This window comes from Pleurodeles waltl, chromosome 6 (assembly GCF_031143425.1).
Source record: "Pleurodeles waltl isolate 20211129_DDA chromosome 6, aPleWal1.hap1.20221129, whole genome shotgun sequence".
NCBI classification, from domain to species: domain Eukaryota; kingdom Metazoa; phylum Chordata; class Amphibia; order Caudata; family Salamandridae; genus Pleurodeles; species Pleurodeles waltl.
In genome coordinates, this window is record NC_090445.1 from 712,319,131 (window position 1) to 712,342,844 (window position 23,714).

A 23,714-nucleotide genomic window follows, 5' to 3' on the forward strand; every position below is an offset into this window, starting at 1 on the left:
CTTGCAGACAAGGTTAGAAACATGTATCTTGTTATCAGTGACACTTACATGCTCTACTGTTTTTATTTTCACATTCTGTGTGGTCATCGTGCATATTTTATCTATTAAACCTTTAAAATGTTTAAAATAAACATTTTAAACTGCATGTCCTGTTTCTTAGTCCTATTTTAAATGTCTTAAAAAGAGACAGGTGGCCCCCAACTTTCATGTCACCGCTGCATGGCGATGGAGACTCTACCTATCCCCTGACACACATACAGGACAACATTGTGAGCCAATACAAAATCAGAGACAAATTTTGCTGTGTGTGCGGAATGGAGAGCCGATCCAAATCCAGATACAGTGTTTAAAATGTAGCAAAGACTCCTTACCCAGCCTGAAGCTAGAGACAGTACTCACTGCATGATGATGATTGGACAGCACTCGTACTAGCCATGCCTGTGGTAGCACATTGATCTGGCTTAACTCTTCCAGATGCTTACCTGCAAGACACAAAAGAGCCAACAATTTAAAGACAAGAGTAGAGCAAGATCCATGTTCTACTATGATTCCTAATGCCTTTGCTCACACACCCACGCTTTCTTTGCAGGATCACAATGAAATGATTGCTTAACTTTTAAATGAAGACTTTGCATAGATGTAAATGATAATTCATATTTTTTTTTTGTCTAAAATAGTAAAACAGAAAAGCAGCATTAACAATGCATACAGTGTTTTCATTATCTGGTATTGGAATTGTTCATGGATTCACATGCACCATCCCTCTAAATTGAGATATTCTTATTGTATGAGGTGTTTAGCAATGATTCAAAAAATTATCTAATATGACCTATGGTGGTGGTGGTGACAGGCAGCTCCAAAAACAACAGCTGAGAGGCAATCAATCTGAACAAGCTGCATGACCTGTATAAATACACTGAAAAGAGATTGTTTTTTCTTATGCATTGGGTCTTTAATATGTGAAGATGATGTTTTTTATTTAATAGATAACTGTATGTATGCATGTGGAATTATAGAAGGCAGGCCTGGCTGCAAAGCAATTGTGGGTTCAGCAGTGATAGAGGCTTACATCTGAAAGGAGGTTGGGCAGCAGTGGCCATGAAAGAGGGGAGAATGAATAAGGAAAAGTAGATAGAAATAAAGGTGAAGGGATATGGGAAGATGAACAAGATGGAATGACAGTAGAAGCTGTTTTGTAGGTGGTCTCTGTTAAGCCATAAGGAGACAGGTTCAGTCTGGATTAGGGGAAGGGCTAATGGGAATGTTGAGGTCACTCTTGTGGTCTAGAAACCGAGATGTTATAAAACGAGATGTTCATAGCCTATTTCCTCAAGACAAGTAAGGAAAATGCTTGGTGAATTTTAATTCAGACGACATTCCACATCCTCAAAGCCATACAGAATCATGGTGTCTTGAGTTCTCCTTCATGCACTTTTGGGTATTTAGTATGATGAAGCTGCTGCTGCTTTTTGAGTAAACTGAGCAGATATGTGGAACTTGGATGTCAGATATAATGATGTGCTGTCCCTTATTTCCTTGCAGGTGATGCACAATGTCTTCAAGATGATGTGGGTTGGCAGATGGTGTCAGTGGTAGTCATGTTAATGGTTAACTTGTCTTTTATCATTAATCAGTGGAATTACCAGCCTCTTCTCATGAGGCCCACCACAGGTCTATCACATGCTTTGAATTTGCCTTTATCAACGTTAGACAGGCAGTGGACGACTGCTCTGAAGTCCACTTCTAACAGAAATGGCCTCACCCTGTTCAGCAGGAGGAGCTGAAGCAAAGCGATCTTGCTTTTGGAAAATGTGCATTTCAAAGCAGAGGTGAGTAATGAAATAGAAATCCAATTATTTGATGAGTAAAATTAGCAGCAGTATAAATGTATCCAGTTTAATCATCTTCAGTGATTTCTGGAAGGATTTTGATTGCTGTTTTTAGCTATGAAAACAAACTCATCTTGGCAAGGTTTAATCTGAAATAGAACCTCCAAAACCAGACTTGCTACGAGGCAGGCATATGTGGCACTCTAGTATAGCAGGATATATTCCCAATACTGTGTATGCAGACTCCATATTGGCCAGTAGGGTGCCTAGTGGCTCCAATTTTAACCTCCAGACAGATGGTGAGACTTTGGAGCCCTGGGTGTGACAAATGTGATGGGGATTGCTCTGGCAGAGTTTATCTCAACCAGATGTGCTTTGTTCTAGTGGATGATGCGAACCATTGGAGGCCAATACTTTGAAAGTCCTTTCTGTATAACAGACTGTCAAGCTGAGTTCAGTGGTCAGCAGCAGTAAAGGATATAGAGGTCAAGCAGGAGAAGAAGACAGAGGTCATCATTGTCTGTAATCAGGAGGCTATAACTTGGATGGTTTTTGTCTTTCTGCTGCAGTGTGGCCTGAAGCAGAAAGGTAGGGCTGCAGGGAAGTACAAGGCTTGATTTTTTTCATTGATTTATTTGATGAAGGAAAACTTAGTTTTTTTCCATAACACAGTTTTTTTCTGCTTTCACTTCCAAACAAATATAATACAATCCAAACTTGAGATTTGGTAACCTTAAACATCACCCCAGGAGAGAGGAAGCAAAATGTCAATCAACCATACACAACTAGCAGTCATCTCATGTCTAGTCAGCAATCCACAGGCTTCTTCAACTGCCAAACACTGCCACATCCAGTTGACAGCATGCCCCATTTGATGAGAGATCTTTTATCACTAACCCACAAGGAAATTCATTTTTCACATATTTGCCAAAATTGCCTTACAGGGGGCATAGCCAAAGCTCCCATAATGGTAGACGCTCTTTTTTGAGCTCTGGACCAATGGTCCGTTAATCTTTCAGAAACCTGGTAGGCACAAACACATCCACGATCATTCTAGGAGCTGAACTCGGGCTGAAGAAAGGTGGAAGGGTGGTACGCGTGGACTGGAGCTGCCAGGGGTCTTGCGAGGCAGGAAAGGATTGCGGCCCGGCAGTAAGAGAGGACGTTTCCTGGATCCTCTCGCCAGGATCAGAGTGCCAAGCACTCAGAACATCTGTTATGATACCTTCAGGAGCAGGCCGGTTGCCTGGAGCCCAACGCCAGGGGCTCTAGGAAGAATGATCAAGCAGAGGTGAGTTACATCACCTTCCAACTCGAGGCTCATGGGGCCCAGGTAGAGCAGTATGAGGCCTCTGGTCATGCTGCCCTAAGAGCTACACACTCTGTGGCAGCCCCGTTGGGTCTTGTGGTCAATAACAGCACCCACAGGCTTTTCTCGTACAGCTGGGGGCTGTGGGTCCTGGAGACGAATTTTATTTGAGGCTGCCCCAAATTCAGGCTGGTGGGCCATATCACTTGGAATGTTGAGATGCTTGAGGTAGGCACTCTTCCCTCCCTCCACCTTGCCAACTAGGAGGATTACAACGATCAGGCACAGGCCCGGATTTGGTTTGTGGGCTTGAGAGGTATCTCGATTGAATAGTGACCTGGGACACATTGGCCCAGAGGGAGACAGAGCGGGTAAGCTAAATTTGGTGGCCTCCAAGGGCCTTAGGATTCTTCACATCATCTGCAGCCCTCATCCAGAGTGCAGGAGTAGGCGGTGCGGTTGGATCCTGTGGAGTAGGCTGATTGGCTAAATGTACCAGTTCTGGGGCTGTCAGGCTCAGGTTCCACGGGGGCCCTTCTCTCTACCCTCCACCCTACTCCTAAGGAGCATGTTAAATTTGGGAGCAGGAGCAAAACCCCCTGCCCACCCTTGCTGTCCCCTGCCTAAGACACCAAAGGACCAGACTATGGCATCATCCAGACAGGCTAAACTAGCCAAATTCGCCATCGTTCTACCACAGGGAACTAGTGAGGATGACTCAGCACTGGAGGCGATGGAGAGTCATGGTGCACCTTCCACCAGGTGTAAGGAAATCAATCCACTGAGGTCATCCTGAAAGAGATAGCAGACATAAGACAAGCCGATGAGTTGCAGATTGGCTCAGTGGGTTGCAACATCACTTTGCGAAGGCAGGATCTCCATCAAGTAGTCGATTGAGTTGCCCAGGCAGATGGACGCATCTGTATCCTGGAGGATGAACTCAAAACCATGAGGCTGACCGCATAAAGAAAAAACAATTTAGAACTGTGTGACTATGTGGAAGATGCAGAAGGGTGGGCCTGCCACAATAATTTGGGGTTTCCCAGAAAGGTCAGAGGGGGATGACCAAACACAATTATTGGAGCAGTGGCTAAATCCACATTTCCAAAATACACAGTTCTTTATCTGCTTTTTCATAGAAATGGTACAAGGGGCACGGGCCCATTGTTGGCCCTGGGTGCTGATGCATTTGATAATTGTCCAAGTCCTCAACTATAGAGACCGCAACACAGTGCTGTGTTCAGCACAGGTGAATAGAGAGCTTAGACATGAATCTATGAATATTCTGATTTTTTCTTTTTTTTAAACTGTTTTTATTTCATTTTGGTAAATGGAAACCAACAAGAACATACATACAGTGTAGATAATAGCATCATCCTTACATAGGAGTACCAGAGAGCCATTTTCAACCAAGTTCGAGTCATGTGAGAGTTATAACCACTGTACGGACATAAGCCTCCATCCCGCCCCCCATTCACAGAACATTGTGAGACCAAACATTAAACAGCTTATGCAAGCAGGAACATATCTAAACCATAGTTGGCCGACCCCCACTCAGAGGCCGCAGTGAGTGTCCCCACCTCCTTCATCCTCTGCACTGCTTATAGAGCTTATGTCTTCCCCGCCAGTGAATTGTTCCAATAAAGTTCCCCAAGCTGCTACATCAGCGAGTGCCTTCTCATCTCTTCGTGTCAGGTGCATATGCTGCTCCTTGGCTGCACCCTACTCCAGTAAATCCCTTAGCCAGCTGGAGACCATCGGGCTCCGTGAGCTCATCCAGCTTAGTGCTACTCTACGCTTGACCAGCACCAGCGCAAGCTGTGCCAATTTATATGGAATGCCACAACTGCCCGGCTTCCGCACCACTCCCGGAATACAGGTCATCGGCGCTGCCTGCAACCCCAATCCTGTGGCCTCTGCAATCGCTGCTACCACTTGTAGGAGGCTGGCCTGGCTTGTAGTGGGTACCAGAGGTGCTTACACCTTGTGCCAGGTCCAGTTATCCCTTATTAGTGTAGAAGAGGTGTTTCTAGCAGCTTAGACTGATAGAAGGTAGCTATGGCAAAGCAGCTTAGGCTGAACTAGGAGACATGTAAAGCTCCTACTATACCACTAGTGTCATATGCACAATATCATAAGAAAACACAATACACAGAGGTACTAAAAATAAAGGTACTTTATTTTTATGATAATATGCCAAAAGTATCTCAGTGAGTACCCTCAGTATGAGGATAAGTTCTATACACAAGATATATGTACACAAACCAAAATTATGCAGGTAATAGCAAGAAAAGTAATGCAAGCAGTGTAAAATTACAGTAGATTCCAGTAGGAGCACATAGGTATAGGGGCAACACAAACCATATACTCCAAAAGTGGAATGCGAACCACGAATGGATCCCAAACCTATGTGAGCTTGTAGAGGGTCGCTGGGACTGTAAGAAAACAGTGAGGGTTAGAAAAATAGCCCCCCAAAGACCCTGAAAGGTAGGTGTAAAGTGCACCTACTACCCCAAGAAAGCTCAGAAGTCGTGATAGGGGGATTCTGCAGGAAGCACAAACACCAGCAATGCAACAACAGTGGATTTCCGGACCTGGGTACCTGTAAGACAAGGGGACCAAGTCCAATAGTCGCGACAGTGTCGAGAGTGGGCAGGAGCCCAGGAAATGCCAGCTGAGGGTGCAAGGAAGCTGCTACCTGTTGGAAGAAGCTTAGAGTTCTTCAAGAAAGAAGAGGACTAGGAACTTCTCCTTTAGAGGATGGATGTCCCACGTTGAGATGAAGCTTGCAGAGGTGTTCCCATGCAGAAAGACCACAAACAAGCCTTGCTAGCTGCAAGGGTCGCAGTAGAGGTTTTTGGGTGCTGCTGTGGCCCAAGAGGGACCAGGATGTCGCCACTTGGAGGAGGAGACAGAAGGGGCGCCCAGCAACTCAGGGAGCCCTCACAGAAGCAGGCAGCACCTGCAAAAGTACCCAAACAGGCACTTGGAAGAAGAGTAAATCAGAGTCCACGCAAAGTCACAAAAGGGAGTCCCACAACGCCGGAGGACAACTCAGAAGGTTGTGCACTGCAGGTTAGAGTGTCGGAGACCCAGGCTTGGCTGTGCACAAAGGAAATCCTGGAAGAGTGCACAGGAGCCCGAGCAGCTGCAAATCACATGGTACCCAGCAATGCAGTCTAGCGTGGGGAGGCAAGGACTTACCTCCACCAAACTTGGATTGAAGAGTCAGTGGACTGTGGGAGTCACTTGGACAGAGTTGCTGAGTTCCAGGGACCACGCTCGTCATGCTGAGAGGGGACCCAGAGGACCAGTGATGCAGTCTTTTGGTGCCTGCGGTTGCAGGGGGAAGATTCCGTCGACCCACTGGAGATTTCTTCAGAGATCCTGGTGCAGAGAGGAGGCAGGCTACCCCCAGAGCATGCACCACCTGGAAACAGTTGAGAAAGCCGGCAGGATGAAGCGATATAAGGTTGCTAGTAGTCGTCTTGCTACTTTGTTGCGGTTTTGCAGGCGTCCTGAGCAGTCAGCGGTCGATCCTTTGGCAGAAGGTGAAGAGGGAGATGCAGAGGAACTCTGGTGAGCTCTTGCATTCGTTATCTGAAGAATTCCCCAAAGCAGAGACCCTCAATAGCCAGAAAAGGAGGTTTGGCTACCAAGGAAGGAGGATTGGCTACCAAGAGAGGTAAGAGCCTATCAGAAGGAGCCTCTGACGTCACCTGCTGGCACTAGCCACTCAGAGCTGTCCAGTGTGCCACAAACACCTCTGTTTCCAAGATGGCAGAGGTCTGGGACACACTGGAGGAGCTCTGGGCACCTCCCCTGGGAGGTGCAGGGGAGTGGTCACTCCCCTTTCCTTTGTCCAGTTTCGCGCCTGAGCAGGGCTGGGGGATCCCTGAACCGGTGTAGACTGGCTTATGCAAAGATGCGCACCATCTGTGCCCATCAAAGCATTTCCAGAGGCTGGGGAGGCTACTCCTCCCCAGCCTTCACACCTATTTCCAAAGGGAGAGGGTGTTACACCCTCTCTCAGAGGAAGTCCTTTGTTCTGCCTTCCTGGACCAGGGTTGCCTGGACCCCAGGAGGGCAGAAACCTGTCTGAGGGGTTGGCAGCAGCTGCAGTGGAGACCCCAGAAAGGCGGTTTGGCAGTACCTCTGTGCTAGAGACCCGGGGGATCATGGAATTGTCCCCCCAATGCCAGAATGGCATTGGGGTGACAATTCCATGATCTTAGACATGTTACATGGCCATGTTCGGAGTTACCATTGTGAAGCTGTACATAGGTAGTGACCTATGTACAGTGCACACGTGTAATGGTGTCCCCGCACTCACAAAGTCCGGGGAATTTGCCCTGAACGATGTGGGGGCACCTTGGCTAGTGCCAGGGTGCCCACACACTAAGTAACTTTGCACCTAACCTTCACCAGGTGAAGGTTAGACATATAGGTGACTTATAAGTTACTTAAGTGCAGTGGTAAATGGCTGTGAAATAACGTGAACGTTATTTTACTCAGGCTGCACTGGCAGGCCTGTGTAAGAATTGTCAGAGTTCCCTATGGGTGGCAAAAGAAATGCTGCAGCCCATAGGGATCTCCTGGAACCCCAATACCCTGGGTACCTCAGTACCATATACTAGGGAATTATATGGGTGTACCAGTATGCCAATGTGAATTGGTAAATTTAGTCACTAGCCTGTTAGCGACAAATTTGGAAAGCAGAGAGAGCATAACCACTGAGGTTCTGGTTAGCAGAGCCTCAGTGAGACAGTTAGGCATCACACAGGGAACACATACAGGGCACATACGTATGAGCCCTGGGGCCCTGCCTGGCAGTGTCCCAGTGACACATAGACTAAAACAACATATATACAGTGAAATATGGGGGTAACATGCCAGGCAAGATGGTACTTTCCTACACAACCCCGCCCCCCAAACGAAGGACAATAAGACTAGCCATGACCTTATGAGTCTTCATTGTCTAAGTGGAAATATCTGGAGAGTCCATCTGCGTTGGAGTGGGTACTCCCAGGTCTATGTTCCACTGTATAGTCCATTCCCTGTAGAGATATGGACCACCTCAACAATTTATGATTTTCACCTTTCATTTGTTTTAGCCAAAGTAGAGGTTTGTGGTCTGTCTGAACAATAAAGTGAGTGCCAAACAGGTATAGCCTCAACTTTTTCAGTGCCCAGACCACAGCAAAGGCCTCCCTCTCTATGGCAGACCAACGCTTTTCTCTAGGGGTCAACCTTCTGCTGATAAAAGCAACTGATTGATCCTGGCCCTCAGAATTCAGTTGTGAGAAGACTGCCCCTACCCCTAATTCAGATGCATCAGTTTGAACAATTAATTTCTTGGAGTAACATGGGCTTTTTAGGACAGGTGCAGAGCACATGGCCTGCTTGAGCTCCTCAAAAGCTTTCTGACAGCTAGCTGTCCATAATACCTTTTTAGGCATCTTCTTACTAGTGAGATCATTAAGAGGGGCTGCTATGGAGCCATAGTTTTTAATGAATCTCCTGTAATACCCAGTGAGGCCTAAGAAGGCTCTCACTTGGGTCTGTGTTGTAGGGGGAACCCAATCCATGATTGTCTGGATTTTCCCCTGCAGTGGTGCAATCTGTTTTCCACCTACCAGGGGTCCCAGATAAACCACCTTTCCCTGTCCTATCTGGCACTTTGAGGACTTGATAGTGAGGCCCGCCATTTGCAGGGCCTCAAAAACTTTCCAAAGGTGGACCAGGTGCTCATCCCAGGTGGAGCTAAAGACAGCTATATCATCTAGATATGCTGCACTAAAAGCCTCCAACCCTTGCAGGACTGTGTTCACCAACCTCTGAAAAGTGGCAGGTGCATTCTTCAAACCAAAGGGCATCACTGTAAATTGGTAGTGCCCTCCTATAGTTGAAAATGCAGTTTTAGGTTTAGCATCCTCAGCCAATTTGATCTGCCAATACCCTGCACTCAAATCAAAGGTGCTTAGATACTTGGCAGATGACAGTGTATCTATGAGCTCATCTGCCCTGGGTATAGGGTGAGCATCAGTTTTTGTTACCTGATTGAGACCTCGGTAGTCTACACAAAACCTCATCTCCCTTTTTCCATCTTTTGAGTGAGGCTTTGGTACAAGCACCACAGGACTCGCCCATGGGCTTTCAGAAGGTTCAGCCACTCTTAGATCAAGCATTTTCTGAACCTCTTGTTTTATGCAGTCCCTGACATGGTCAGGCTGCCTATAGATTTTACTTTTGACAGGCAAGCTGTCTCCAGTATCAATTGTGTGTTCACACCAAGATGTGGTGCCTGGCACATTTGAAAAGATTTTAGAAAATTGTCCAAGGAGATTTATGCAGTTGTCTTTCTGTTCTGCAGTAAGACAGTCTGCCAAAACTACTCCCTCCACTAAAGCATCATTTTCAATGGTGGAAAAGAGATCAGGGAGAGGGTCACTCTCTTCTTCCTGTCCCTCATCTGTTGCCATGAGCAGGGTGAGATCAGCCCTGTCATAGTAGGGTTTTAGGCGGTTGACATGAATCACCCTAAGGGGACTCCTGGCAGTGCCCAGGTCTACCAAATAGGTGACCTCGCCCTTTTTCTCAACAATTAGATGGGATCCACTCCATTTGTCCTGGAGTGCTCTTGGGGCTACAGGCTCCAATACCCACACCTTCTGTCCTGGTTGGTACTGGATCAGAACAGCCTTCTGGTCAAGCCATTGCTTCTGGAGCTCTTGGCTGGCCTGAAGGTTTTTATTGGCCTTTTTCATGTACTCAGCCATTCTGGATCTTAGGCCAAGTACATAGTCCACTATGTCTTGTTTGGGAGCTTTTAAAGGTTGTTCCCAACCCTCCTTCACAAGTGTTAGTGGACCTCTTCCAGGGTCTCCAAAGAGGAGTTCAAAGGGGCTGAAGCCCACTCCTTTCTGGGGTACCTCCCTGTAAGCAAAAAGGAGGCAAGGTAACAGGACATCCCATCTCCTCCTGAGTTTTTCAGGGAGTCCCATTATCATACCTTTTAGAGTTTTATTAAACCTCTCTACCAGTCCATTAGTCTGTGGATGATAAGGAGTGGTGAATTTGTAGGTTACACCACATTCCTTCCACATAGCTTTCAAGTATGCAGACATAAAGTTGCTACCGCTGTCTGATACAACCTCTTTTGGGAAACCCACCCTGGAAAAGATTCCTAGGAGGGCCTTTGCCACGGCAGGAGCTGTAGTGGTCCTTAGAGGAATTGCTTCAGGATATCTTGTGGCATGGTACACAACCACCAAGATAAACCTATTGCCTGAAGCAGTAGGAGGGTCAACGAGGCCAACTATGTCAACCCCTACCCTTTCAAAGGGGACCCCAACCACAGGTAGTGGAATAAGGGGAGCCTTTGGTGTGCCACCAGTCTTGCCACTGGCTTGGCAGGTCACACAAGACTTACAAAAATCTTTTGTGTCCTCTGACATCCTAGGCCAGTAAAACAAGGGGACAAGCCTTTCCCAGGTTTTGATCTGGCCCAAATGCCCAGCCAAAGGAATGTCATGTGCAAGAGTTAGGAGGAACTGTGTACTGCAGGGGAATGACCAATCTCCTGGTTGCTCCAGGTTTTGGGTCCCTTGTCTCTGTGTACAAGAGGTTGTCCTCTCAGTAAACTCTATGTGAGTCACTGACATCCCCATTTTGCTGCTTGACAGCTTGCTGTCTGAGACCCTCTAATGTGGGACAGGTTTGCTGTGCCACACTCAGCTCTTCCCTGGCAGGCCCCCCTCCACCCAAAAGCTCAGCAGTGTCTGCTGCCAGCTCATCTGGTGAAGGTTCTGCACAGGGAGGAAATTCTTCTTCCTCAGAAGGAGAATCATCTGTAGAGGGAGGGATAGTGGGTAGGGATTTACCCTTGCTACCCCTAGCTTTAGGGAGCACTTGGTCCATTATTCCAGGATCCAAGTTACCCTGTCCTTTTTGCTTTTTGGCCTGATCCCTTGTCAAAGGAAAAATATGCCCAGGAATGCCCAGCATTGCTGCATGAGCCTCCAACTCCACTTCTCCCTAAGCTGATGTTTCCAAATCGTTCCCTAGTAGACAGTCTACAGGTAAATCTGAGGCAACCACGACTTTCTTTGGACCAGTAACCCCCCTCCCCCAGTTGAGATTCACAACAGCCATGGGGTGGCTAAGAGTGTTGTTATGAGCGTCTGTCACTTGGCACTGCTGACCAAGTAGGTGTTGTTCAGGGTGTACCAGTTTCTCTATCACCATGGTAACACTGGCACCTGTGTTCCTGTAGGCCTGAACCTCAACACCATTTATTAGGGGAAGTTGCTTGTACTTATCCAGATTAAGGGGACAAGCAACCAAGGTGGCTAAATCAATGGCACCTTCAGAGACTAACACAGTCTCTGTGGTCTCCCTAACAAGACCAACCCCAATTAAATTACCAAAAGTGAGTCCAGCTACTCCCTTGGATTGGCTATTAGTAGGTTTTCTCCCACCACTACTGCTATTACTAGGGGTACTAGAGTTTGCAGTAGGGGTTGTGGTAGTGGGAGGTTTGGTGTTTTTCTTTGGACAACTGGCATCAGTTGTCCAATCGCCTTTGACTTTACACAAATAACACCAAGGATTTTTAAGTTGATTATTGGAAGAGGATTTGGACCCACCGCCCCCACCAGAGGATTTTTGTGGGCCTGATGAAGATTCAGTTTTGCTTTTGTCCCCACCCTTGTCAGAAGACTTACCATTCTTCTTCTTGCCATCCTTGTCACCCCCTGTAACAACTTTTCTGTTCACTCTTGTTCTGACCCATTTGTCTGCCTTCTTTCCCAATTCTTGGGGAGAGGTCAGATTTGAGTCCACTAGATATTGGTGTAACAAGTCAGACACACAGTTATTCAGAATATGCTCTCTCAGAATAAGATTATACAGGCTTTCATAGTCTGAAATTTTACTGCCATGCAACCACCCTTCTAAGGCCTTCACTGAACAGTCAACAAAGTCTATCCAGTCTTGTGAGGACTCTTTTCTGGTGTCTCTGAACGTAATCCTGTATTGTTCAGTGGTTAAGCCAAATCCACCCAAGAGTGCATCCTTCAAAACTGCAAAGTTGTTAGCATCACTTTCTCTAACAGTAAGGAGCCTATCCCTACCCTTTCCATTGAAAGATAGCCATAATATAGCAGCCCACTGCCTTTGAGGGACCCCCTGTACCATACAGGCCCTCTCAAGTGCAGCAAACCATTTGCTGATGTCATCCCCCTCCTTGTAAGGGGGGACTATCTTGTGCAGATTCCTGGAATCATGCTCTCTAAAAGGATTACTATCAGGAATACTGCTGCTGCCACCATGGGGTCCTAACCCCAATCTCTGTCTCTCCTTCTCAATGTCTAGGGATTCCCTATCTAAGGCCAGCTGTTGCTGTTTAAGCTTCAGTCTGGTCTCTTCAACCCTCAACTTTTTGAGTTCCCTTTCTAACATGTTGTCTTCAGGGTGGGTGGGTTGGGAATGCTTGGACACAGAAGATACATTGGAAACAACAGAGGGGGGATCTGTCCCTAACTGACTGAACCCTAATAACTTGGCCTCCAGGAATAAAGACTCCCCTACTATGATGGGAACCTCCATTACTACCAACATTACTAGGTGTCCTGCTAGGGGGCATATCTGGTACAGAGCCCTCCCCACCTCCCTCAAGGATATCCCCTGAGTCAGAATGGGAACCTTCTATTAACCTCTCATTTGAAGTGCCAGCTTGGGACTCATCATTCACAATAAGCATGTTAAATAGAAACTCTTTTGTAGGGTTCTTTCCTATCACTAAACCTCTATCTAAGCAGAGACTCCTTAGGCTCTTGTAATTCAAATTGTCATAAGTAGTATTGACCATTTTAAGAGTAGAGTCTTCTACAGACATGATAGTAAAAGGTTTAGAAATAGTGAGAAGGAAGAAAATGTTTCAGAACTTTTTAAAGAACAGAGAAAAAAAACTTTTTCTAACTTTTAGAAAACTTTTAAAAGTTTTAGAATACTTTTCAGCACTTTCTAAAAAGTATGAGAGAAGAAAAGCAAAACTTTTTGGTTAGGTGTACATACACTGAACTTGCTTTGTATATTATTCTCTTATGAAAAGTACACAATGACAAAGTGGTAAGTAGTTACAAGTACTTATCCCACCGCTGCACAACCAATGTAGGAGGCTGGCCTGGCTTGTAGTGGGTACCAGAGGTACTTACACCTTGTGCCAGGTCCAGTTATCCCTTATTAGTGTAGAAGAGGTGTTTCTAGCAGCTTAGACTGATAGAAGGTAGCTATGGCAAAGCAGCTTAGGCTGAACTAGGAGACATGTAAAGCTCCTACTATACCACTGGTGTCATATGCACAATATCATAAGAAAACACAATACACAGAGGTACTAAAAATAAAGGTACTTTATTTTTATGACAATATGCCAAAAGTATCTCAGTGAGTACCCTCAGTATGAGGATAAGTTCTATACACAAGATATATGTACACAAACCAAAATTATGCAGGTAATAGCAAGAAAAGTAATGCAAGCAGTGTAAAATTACAGTAGATTGCAACAGGAGCACATAGGTATAGGGGCAACACAAACCATATACTCCAAAAGTGGAATGCGAACCATGAATGGACCCCAAACCTATGTGAGCATGTAGGGGGTCGCTGGGACTGTAGAAACAGTGAGGGTTAGAAAAATAGCCCACCCAAAGACCCTGAAAGGTAGGTGTAAAGTGCACCTACTACCCCCAGAGAGCACAGAAGTCGTGATAGGGGGATTCTGCAGGAAGAACAAACACCAGCAATGCAACAACAGTGGATTCCCGGACCTGAGTACCTGTAAGACAATGGGACCAAGTCCAATAGTCGCGACAGTGTCGAGAGTGGGCAGGAGCCCAGGAAATGCCAGCTGAGGGTGCAAGGAAGCTGCCACCTATTGGAAGAAGCTTGGAGTTCTGCAAGAAAGAAGAGGACTAGGAACTTCTCCTTTGGAGTATGGATGTCCCACGTCGCGATGAAGCTCGCAGAGGTGTTCCCACGCAGAAAGACCGCAAACTAGCCTTGCTAGCTGCAAGGGGCGCGATAGAGGTTTTTGGGTGCTGCTGTAGCCCAGGAGGGACCAGGATGTCGCCACTTGGAGGGGGAGACAGAGGGGGCGCCCAGCAACTCAGGGAGCCCTCACAGAAGCAGGCAGCACCCGCAGAAGTACCTGAACAAGCACTTGGAAGAAGAGTGAACCAGAGTCCACGTGAAGTCACAAAAGGGAGTCCCACGACACCAGAGGACAACTCAGAAGGTTGTGCACTGCAGGTTAGAGTGTCGGGGACCCAGGCTTGGCTGTGCACGAAGGAAATCCTGGAAGAGTGCACAGGAGCTGGAGCAGCTGCAAATCACGTGGTACCCAGCAAAGCAGTCTAGCGTGGGGAGGCAAGGACTTACCTCCACCAAACTTGGACTGAAGAGTCACTGGACTGTGGGAGTCACTTGGACAGAGTTGCTGAGTTCCAGGGACCACGCTCGTCGTGCTGAGAGGGGACCCAGAGGACCAGTGATGCAGTCTTTTGGTGCCTGCGGTTGCAGGGGGAAGATTCCATCGACCCACGGGAGATTTCTTCAGAGCTCCTGGTGCAGAGAGGAGGCAGGCTACCCCCAGAGCATGCACCACCTGGAAACAGTAGAGAAAGCCGGCAGGATGAAGCGATACAAGGTTGCTAGTAGTTGTCTTGCTACTTCGTTGTGGTTTTGCAGGCGTCCTGAGCAGTCAGCGGTCGATCCCTTGGCAGAAGGTGAAGAGGGAGTTGCAGAGGAACTCTGGTGAGCTCTTGCATTCGTTATCTGAAGAATTCCCCAAAGCAGAGACCCTAAATAGCCAGAAAAGGAGGTTTGGCTACCAAGGAAAGAGGACTGGCTACCAAGAGAGGTAAGAGCCTATCAGAAGGAGCCTCTGACGTCACCTGCTGGCACTGGCCACTCAGAGCAGTCCAGTGTGCCACAAACACCTCTGTTTCCAAGATGGCAGAGGTCTGGGACACACTGGAGGAGCTCTGGGCACCTCCCCTGGGAGGTGCAGGTCAGGGGAGTGGTCACTCCTCTTTCCTTTGTCCAGTTTTGTGCCAGAGCAGGGCTAGGGGATCCCTGAACCAGTGTAGACTGGCTTATGCAGAGATGGGCACCATCTGTGCCCATCAAAGCATTTCCAGAGGCTGGGGGAGGCTACTCCTCCTCAGCCTTCACACCTATTTCACACCTATTCACACCTATTTCCAAAGGGTGTTACACCCTCTCTCAGAGGAAGTCCTTTGTTCTTCCTTCCTGGACCAGGGCTGCCTGGACCCCAGGAGGGCAGAAACCTGCCTGAGGGGTTGGCAGCAGCAGCTGCAGTGGAGACCCCGGAAAGGCAGTTTGGCAGTACCCGGGTTCTGTGCTAGAGACCCGGGGGATCATGGAATTGTCCCCCCAATGCCAGAATGGCATTGGGGTGACAATTCCATGATCTTAGACATGTTACATGGCCATGTTCGGAGTTACCATTGTGACGCTGTACATAGGTAGTGACCTATGTACTGTGCACACGTGTAATGGTATCCCCGCACTCAAAAAGTCTGGGGAATTTGCCCTGAACGATGTGGGGGCACCTTGGCTAGTGCCAGGGTGCCCACACACTAAGTAACTTTGCACCTAACCTTCACCAGGTGAAGGTTAGATATATAGGTGACCTATAAGTTACTTAAGTGCAGTGGTAAATGGCTGTGAAATAACGTGGAGGTTATTTCACTCAGGCTGCACTGGCAGGCCTGTGTAAGAATTGTCAGAGCTCCCTGTGGGTGGCAAAAGAAATGCTGCAGCCCATAGGGATCTCCTGGAACCCCAATACCCTGGGTACCTCAGTGCCATATACTAGGGAATTATATGGGTGTACCAGTATGCCAATGTGAATTGGTAAATTTAGTCACTAGCCTGTTAGTGACAAATTTGGAAAGCAGAGAGAGCATAACCACTGAGGTTCTGGTTAGCAGAGCCTCAGTGAGACAGTTAGGCACCACACAGGGAACACATACAGGGCACATAGTTATGAGCACTGGGGCCCTGCCTGGCAGGGACCCAGTGACACATAGACTAAAACAACATATATACAGTGAAATATGGGGGTAAAATGCCAGGCAAGATGGTACTTTCCTACACCACTTCCTGCCAAAAGCCATGTACTGCCCTGCAGGTCCAAGCTAGATGAAGGAAGGAAGCATCAAACGCACCACACCTAGGACAGCACACTCTACGGTTAGGGTTGATCCTGTTTAGTCGACGGGGTGTAAGATACGTTCTATGCACAAAGTTAAACTGTAGCAGCTTAAACCTATGATTACAGAATACCGTACGAACCAAAGATAGAGCCAAGTCCCAGTCAGCATCCGCCAGGGGTTCCCCCAGGTCAGCCTCCCATGTCTTAAGTCACACACTAATCACATCTGGTTGATCCTCCCGTAGGGCTTTATAAAACCAGGTAATCAAATGTGTCCCCTCACCCCAGTTAATCAGTCCGTTCAGCACCGAGGAGGCCTCAGGGGCGACCGGGAAACTACTGCAGATCTCACGTACCACACTCTTAATTTTCGCATATTGCAGGAATTGACCGGTACCCAGACTAAACAAATCTTGAGCATCAGTAAAAGAGGGAAACTCTCCATTAGGGTACAGATCCCCAGCCACCTCACATCCTCCCAATCTCCAAGCCTCTACCGACATTAACTTCTCCATATTCCGAAATGGGGCCAAGTCCCACAACTTCAGCTCCCTATCAAAGGGGGCTCGTCTGAGTACATGTTTGACTACCTGCTTCCAAATCCCAGCAGTGGTCCTGACCAGGTAGGGCACAGCAGGGTCAATCTACCCCCGACATCAATATGTGCACCAATGACCGCCCATCACACAATCCCACATACAACCTCTTCTCCCAGTTATCAGTGTCTGTCTTCCACTTGGCAGCATATTGCAAGTGTGCTGCGTAATAGTAGTGTCTGATGTTAGGAATCGCCAGCCCACCCCCTTCAAGATCCTTCTGCAACACTGGCAGCGTCACCCTACTTCGCCAACCAGCCCACACCAAAGAGATCAGCAGACTAATCAAACGACGAAAGAGCCGGGCAGCCAACGGAAATAAAGAGTTCTGAGCCAAGTATAGGCACCTTGGCAAGAACACCATCTTAGCCACAGCAGCCTTGTCCATCACAGAGAGAGGCATCCTGTTCCGAAAGGAGACCAAACATTCCAGACCAGCCACCACTCGCTCAACATTGTGTTTCTCATGCGCAGCTATAGAGTGACCCATATACCTAAATACCGAAAACTCTCAACCTCCCACCGAAGTTCTGCTCCAGGCAGATCGGCACACAAAACCCCATGAAGGGACCCCAGGGGAACAGGGCAACTTCTTTCTGGTGACTCTGAGACCAGAGACAGCCCCCAAAAACTCCAAACCTCCGCAGCAGCATCAACACCGAAAGACGAGGATCCCGTACATAAACCTACGCAATTTTCCGAATAAAGGGAGATTACATGTGTAGACCGTCCCACCTTGATCCCCCACAGCTCCAACTCCTCACAAAGCCAAATCGCTAATGGCTTCACCGCCAGAGCAAACAAAAGAGGCGAAAGCGGGCATCCCTGCCTCGTGCCCCTACTGATCTCCCAGGTATTCGAGAGCTCTCCCCCCAGCCGTACTTTTGCAGTAGGAGCAGTGTATAGTAACCGCACCTAAGCGCAGAAACCAGGGTCGAGCCCCATGCCCTGCAAGACCTCTAAGAGGTACCCCCACTCAACTGTGTCGAAGGCCTTTTCGAGGTCCAAGGACAGTAGCAACAACTCAGTCTCCACCTCTTCGGTCTTGTGCAGGATATTTGCCAAGCGGCGCAAATTATAGGACGTACTATGACCAGGGATAAACCCACACTGATCCTCGTGCACTAGACCCTACATCACCCCACAGAGCTAGGTGGCCAAGATTTTACAAAGTATCTTGACATCAGTATTTAACATGGTAAGCGGGCGATACGAGGAGGGTCTCCTGGGTCCCCCCCCGGCTTGAGCATCAAACAGACAATACCCTGACGCATTGTGTCCGGTAACCTACCACAGACTACAGCTTCCTCAAAGACCTCAAAGAGCCTCTCCCGTAGAAACAAGGAAAACGTTTGATACAACTCAACAGGAAAACCGTCACTACCAGGGGATTTGGACTTAGTCATTGCAGTGACTGCCTCACTCACCTCCTCAACAGTAATCATAGTCTCAAGGGCATCCGTACTCTCTAAGCCAAAGCGCGGAAGCCGCATTTGCTTCAGAAACCCCCCCACACCCTCCTCAGGTGGAATGGCAGCAGCCCTCGAAACCCTTTGAAGATGTGCCGCCAGTCCTTGGATAACATCCTTGCGCTTCGTGAGCATTTCACCGTCAGTATTACTGATATCCAGTATAGGAGGGGCCTCCACCTTCCGTTTCAAAATCCACGCCAGAAGTTTGCCAGATTTATCTCACTCCCAGTGCCGTCGCTGCCTATACCCCCGAAGTGTGATCCGGCTTAAAGTATCCCAAGAACTATTAACCTCCTTGAATAACCTGAGTTCCTCTCGTTCATCCATTCTTGCGTCTGGTGACTGCTGTTGCAAATCCCCCAATTTATTCTCCAGCACTGTAAGGTCCCATTCCAATTGCTTGCGTACCCCGCACACCATGCATATACACTCCCCCCTGATGACTGCCTTCATAGCCTCCCATTCCACGCCCCTAGTCTGTGTTGTGTTCCAATTCAATTCCATGTACTGTTTAGTGGCCTCACCCACTCATTCACGACATCCCGCATCAGTAAGAAAGACCGCAGGCATATGCCAACTACGCGCTAGACAGGTGGCCGCTGCACCCCACCGAAACTGTAACCGCACTGGTGCATGATCGGATAAGAATCTACCCATATGTGTAATATCCAGTACTTGCGGGCTATTAAGACCTCCCAGCAGAACCCTGTCCAATCGGGTATGCGTATTACGTGTTAGAATGACAAGTGTATTCCTTGCCCTATGGGTGCAGCTCCCTCCAACTATCCCATAGTCCCAAATGTGTGATCACATCCTAAGAGAATTCACCATCAGGGGCTTAGTTCCCAGTTTTGGCGGAAGGCGGTCCAGCTTACCGTTTAGTACACAATTGTAATCCCCCGCCCAGACCAAAGGCCCATCCACACTGTCCCCTAAAACCTCAGGTATTCTGGTGTAAAAGGAGGGATCATCAGTATTAGGTGCATAAGTATTGAGATTAACTATGTTTACTTCACTGTATATGTGGGTGAACGGAACCCCAGGTGCCACCCATACAGACACACCTCGCGCATAGGAGGAGAAGGAGGATAAAAACATTTGACCCTGCCACTTCTTGGACAGTTTGTGTGCTTCCTCTTCCGTCATATGTGTTTCTTGAAGGCAGGCAATGTGAATTTTATATCTCCTAAGAAATGAGTGTACCCTGTAGTCCGTGGTGTAACTCTTCAACCCCCGGACATTCCAGGTCAACATGTTGATTTGACGACCCATAGTAATACTGGATTACCATCCATCCCAATTGAACTCCTCCCCCAGTGTCCCACCCCCATGGGAAGACAAGAAAAGGACATATAGCATGTCTCGTCCTCATACCTGCACTGTTGAATAAACTTCAAACTTTAACAAACTTGGTAAAAAAAAAAACCCAAGCCCCTGACCCCCACCTCGGATATACAGTAAAACAACCATAACAAACCATACTGTAATTCCATTTCATAGATGCTGTCAGGACAACAGCCTAACCCCCAACTGACCATGTCCTAAGTCCTACCACAAATGTGGAGTGAATGTCATTGATTCACTGAAGACCCGAGTACCTCCCCAGTCTTGGTTCATTAAGTATCAAGAGCCCCCCTATTGGCTTGTGGAGTCCAATTCTGAAGTGTGGGCCCAACAGGACCCAAACCAGATTTAAAGCCGCAGCTCTCCCCTAAAAAAATAGTTCCATTGTTGACGCCAACCCTGCAAAGAAGAGCACAATGACACCCTGAACTATGAGGATCATAGTCAGACTTTCACAGGAACACCCCCAGCTCCTCTCCCCAGTTCCACATCCCGACCCCCAACCAAACCAGTAGACACTACCGCCATTGTTCCGTCCTGTTGTATCTCCACTCTGTGACTGGAGTCCTCAGCCGACCCACCAGTCCCAGCATCCACTGGCTGATCTGCTTCAAGTGACCTCCAATACGGGCTTTCTGCTCCAGGAGCCCAAAAAGCGATGCCTCCAGCTCTCTCTGTCCTCCCCGGAACCGCCTTATCCCACATCTAGAGCCATAGCCACACCTCCCCTGGATGATCGAAGAAGTGCGATCTCCCACCTGAGATCACCTTTAAACGTGCCAGGTACAGAAGCATATATTGCACGCTCATGGCTCGAAGTTTTGCCTTGACCTCCATGAAGCTCTTTCGAGAAGTCTGCACCTTGTTGGTGTAATCAGGATAAATGGATGTCTTGCAGTTCTCATAGATGGCCTTATCGGACTCACGGGCGGCCTGCTACACACAGTCGAGATCCTTATAGTTCAGAAGATGGGCTATAATGGCCCTGGGCGGTGCACCAGGTTGCAGAGGTGTGATAAGGGCCCGGAACACCAAGTGCCACAAAAGTTAAGACCGCCACACTCTGGGCTGCCAGGCACCACTATCCACCACTGTGTCCCAAAGTGTCCAGTACAAAGGCTGCAGGTACTCCAATGGGATAGGATTCCTCTCAAGGTACTCAAATCTAGGAGCCATTAGGAGCAGGAAGGTAAAAAAAGTGGGTCCAGGGGCCTTCTCTGCTCACGCCCTTCTGGGCGTGCGCCATCCAGCAACTGCAGACCTCCAGAACCCAATGCGACCCCCGTGGTATAGCTGGCTTCTCAGGTGCCCCACAGACCGCCGCCTCACATCACCAGGCCCGGACAACCTGTACTGTGTGGTGGGGGCTGTGCATCCAACAGGCCCGTCCAAGTCAACAGGGCGGAAACGCTGTCCTCCCTCAAGCGCCGCACCTCGCAACGGGCCCAGCAGTCAGTCCCCAAGCAGCCCAGGGGAGGCCTTTGCACACAACCTCCACTCACTGCAGGCCCCCTTGGGAATCACCAGGGCCCAGCCATAGCCGTCGGGTCCCTCAGGGGCACCGCTGCCCACCTCGCAGCCCAGAAGGCCCCCTGTGCAGGATAGAGGCCGCAGAAGCCGAGAGCCCTCCAAATCAGGAGTGCCGCCGATGCGGCCGCCCAATGCTGACACTTGAGCTCCCCAGGCCTGGTCGCCACATCCAGCGTGGCCCAAGAGAGGCGCGTGCTCTCTGCCTCAACTCCGTCTCCGCTGGTGCCAAAAAGAGGAACCGTGCTGTGCACAACCTCTCGGCACGACGTCTCGCTGCAGAAAGGGGGGTCCCCGCAGCCTTTGGCAGCTCAGGATCTTTGCAGGATGTCGCCGGGAGCGGGAGCTCACTAGGAGAGCGTCCTGCTGGCCATGTTCCTTGGCCACGCCCCCCAATATTCTGATTTTATCTGACTATGCAAATCTGATACAGTGGTAAAGAAGATCCTTTGACTAGGTGAAAGTGCAATTAAGATCTATAGACCAACAATATATGCTGCTGTTCCCAGCTACATTAAAGGTTTGGTTTCACAATAATGCTAATTTCTTTGAATCACTGCACCAGGCTTGGAAGTTGGTGGAAGAGTGGCCAGAGATCTCTCAGGGGGCACAAGGATGGCCGCCCATGTCCGTCCCAAAGGAGCAGCACTGACACACACACTATACCGATCACACCCAAGGAAGTTTAGGAGGACAGATCAACAACATACAGCAGGAGTGCAAGTCCACGGCCCCCCAGAGATGGGACGCTGGTGTCCGGAAAGGAGAAGAAACATGAAGACTGGTGCTCGGATGGAGAAATATGACTCAAACCTGGTGGCAATAAGGAACATTCAATGTGAAGTACACCTGGGGTGTGCCTGCCTCTGATCTGGTGGCAGAATCCAATACAGCACTGGTGCCTACCGGGACGGGATCCTGCTCCGCTTTAACTGCCAAGTGCTGAGTGTATTTCAGGTTCAGATTCTAAAGTGCCTATAAATTTGTTAAGGCCATTGGAGATATCGCAGTGCATCCTAACTCGGTGAACTCTCAGCGCTGCCCCATAGAGCTTATTGTATTCTTTTATCTTTTACTCAGATTTATTTTTGTTTATTTAGGAGAGAAAATTGCTTCATGGGTTGAAGTATATGGAGGGGACACACTGGGGGGGTACTGGTTATGGTTTTGTTGTAGTTTCATTGGTTTTAGTTTCCGTTCTTTTGTTCATCTGACAGCAGACATGACAGTTTACCATATGTCCGTTGCTAAAGATAGCTACAAATTCAGAGGATGAACATGGGGGGGATTTAGAATAATGTCTTGGGATGTGAATGGTCTGAATAATAAAATCAGATGTAGAGCGGTTATGTTTTATGTAAGGCACTACACCTCAGATGTTCTTTTCTTGCAGGAGACCCATTTATTGGGTATAAGCTATGGTATCCTGGATAGACACCAGTACAGTCAGGAATACCTCTCATGATTCACTTGGCAATCAAGAATTGTGGCGATTCTGCTGTGCAGGACATTTCCTCCAATGCTGCAGCAGGACTTCACTGTTGACCAGGGGCAATACAGTATGGTTGTAGGACAACTGACAAGCAGCCCTTTGTCCATTGTGAGCATCTAACCTTCTTTGCTTAAGGTAACACAGTCTGCCTTGACTCCACTACTGACTGAAACCACAGCTAGAATGATTATAAGAGGGGGGACTTTAATGCAGTAGTGGATCATTCTCATGACACCAGTGGGTTGGCTTGATCCTTTTGGACACCTCACTTACAGCAGAGGGTATCCACAATGGGGCTGATACTTGGCGTGTCCACCATATAACCACTAGACAATTTTCATATTACTCACCAGTACATAACACACATTCCTGAACTGATTGCCTACTTGTCTAGGGTGGTTGAGTGCCAAACGGTGGCAGCGGCTTCCATTCTTCCCAAGGGCCCTTTTAGACCACTCTCCCATACAAATAATCATACAACACACACACCAAAAGAGACTGGGGATTTAGCAATTAAATGCCTGAGGGTTGCTGGATGACGACACTGCGGAATATCTACAGGAATGGCTTACCAGCCAGATAAGATAATATGGACAAAGTGGAAAAGAAAGGGATCTCACAAATTTACCATTCTCTGCTGCACAATGACATTGACCCCCTTATAAAACTCCAGCAGAAATGGGAACAGAAGATGGAAAGGCTGGATGATGATAACTGGAGGGAGGTGATGATGTACCCACGGTACGTGGGGGTGCCCTTAAGAATGCACCTCATACAATTCAAATATCTTGATAGGTACTACTAGGCTCCAGAACGTCTCGGGCACATGAGTAGAAAAATATTCCTATTTGTACTAGATGTCATGCTATAAACAAGACTTCTTTCACATCATGCCTGACCATAAT